Source organism: Rutidosis leptorrhynchoides, chromosome 7 (assembly GCF_046630445.1).
Source record: "Rutidosis leptorrhynchoides isolate AG116_Rl617_1_P2 chromosome 7, CSIRO_AGI_Rlap_v1, whole genome shotgun sequence".
In the NCBI taxonomy this organism is placed as follows: domain Eukaryota; kingdom Viridiplantae; phylum Streptophyta; class Magnoliopsida; order Asterales; family Asteraceae; genus Rutidosis; species Rutidosis leptorrhynchoides.
Window position 1 is genome coordinate 349,923,638 of NC_092339.1, and position 2,325 is coordinate 349,925,962.

The following is a 2,325-nucleotide window of genomic DNA, read 5'->3' on the forward strand; positions in this document are numbered from 1 at the left end:
TGTTGAAATTATGGACCGTGAGGTCAAAACTTTGAAATGCAACAAGATTCCGATCGTTCGAGTATGATGGAATTCCAAACGAGGACCTGAGTTTACCTGGGAGCGACAGGATCAAATGATGCAGAAGTATCCTCACCTTTTCCCGACTCCTCCATCTACCTCAGCTTAAAATTTCGGGACGGAATTTTCTTTAACAGGTGGGTAATGTAACGACCCTGGATTTTCCAACGTTTACTTATTAATATTTATTATTAATACTTGTGTTTTAATGAATGTATGTTATTACATTTACTTGTTACCATGATTAACTTTTGAATGCCCAAAACGTCTTTGTGACACACATACTTTTCACGAATAATATTTTTGAATATTATTTACATTCATGATTAAGTTTTATTAATCATTTTATTTAACTAAGGATTACTAGTTAATTACTTGGGCTTATTTATTTAATTTGTTACTTACATGCATACTTGGGCTTTATGATTGTACATGGGCTTAGAAGCCCACCCTACACACTTATATGGACTTGTTAGCCCATTACGACCATGCAAGTATTACTTAAAACTAAACTAGATGAATTAATGTAGTAAAGAATCTAGTTGCAACACAATTAGACCTAGTTCCCATGCAAGTAACCTTATAACCAACTTTTAAGTCTTTACATGCAATAAACTTGTGGACATTCCTCTTCCTCTTTCCCTTCCCAAAGCCATCGGCTGTTGTATCATGGGGAGTGGTTTTTGCTTTCAAAATTTGTTAACTTATTACTTGTATTCTCTCATTCACTTCCTCACTTTTACACACACTTACTTGCTTCCATTTTGTCTCAAAATTTTCTCTCTTTTTCTCTCAAAGATTGTAAGTAACTTGAACTTGTTTCTTCTCTTCTTTTCCTTGCTGAAACCGTAGCCTAGCACTCTCATCACCATCATCTTTTGTTTGTTGTTATTTGTCTTTGATTATGGTTTACTTACTTGTAGTTATTACTTACATGTTGTTAAGAACCAAACTCTTTAGTTTGATTCTTCATATTATCTTGTATTTACAAGAACACACAAGAACCTAACTTACTAGTTATGTTCTACATTTATTGTTTTAAAAGATTGTAAGTTCATATGTTGTAAAATCATACTTTTAATTCATTTTAGTAAACTTAAAGTTTACTTTTCTTAAAGATCAAGACTTTGGCTTGAATCTTTAAAGTATGAACAACAATGAACTAGTTACTTGTTTATTTAGTTTATTACTTCATTCTTGCACTTTTTAAATTCATGAATCATGTTGTTGTTAGTCAAGTGTTACTAGTTAACTTTGATCTCATTTTTCTTGAACTAAAGTTAACTTTAAAAGTTCAAGAACATGGAAGTATAACTTTTTAGTTATAACTTCTTACACTTGTGTTAGATTTAACTTAATAACTTTAGATCTAGACCTTTGGGTCTTGGATCTTCAAGATCTAACTAAGAACTATGTTCTACATCTTAAGATCTTGATTAGTTAGTTTACTTTCAAGTTTGTAGTTCAATATTACTTTTATATTTCATGTATGTGTTAAATCTAAGACTTTGATGTAACTTTGGTTCATCAAACTACATACAACACTTAATTGAGTTGTGCTACATATCTTGGACTTGCACTTGTGTTATTATGGTCAAAACTTGGTAAAGATGATGTAAACCCATCAACGAGTTGTACACTTGAAGCTATGTGCATCAAGGATGAGAACCATGATGAACATCAAGCACCAAGAACCCACTGGAACCTACTGTTTTACTGTTTATGTCTGATCAGTACGACCTGGGCTACTGTAATTTTGATATTCAGTTAGCTCTGTTCGAGTAGATAATTTTTCGTTTAAGACTCATCTTAATCCGAGTTACGGTTTAGGATTTATGGCCCTCCGAGTGTCACTATGTCTTTTAACGTTGTGCTGAAAATTCTGACCTACTCACACTTAAACCGTCGCCACGGTCAATCGAAGGCGAGTTTGCTTCTGGAATTTTTACCACAACTAAAGGACTCATATACGGAGCCATGGCCACTGGTCTCACCTTATTTCAGTAGGTATAGAGGCCGTGGTGACTGACCGAATTCAGCCTTTGTTTTAAACTCTTTTCATGAACGAAACTTACTTTACACCTTTTGTTTGATGATGAATGATGATGACCTTTAAGACCTAATTTACATACATTTAAACCTATTGGGACGATTTACTGACTTAGTACTATTTGACTTAGGTTGAGGACTTTTCGTACCTACGTACTTGCTTACTTCCCGACTCGACTTTACCACTACTTTACCACTGTGAGTTATAGCATCCCT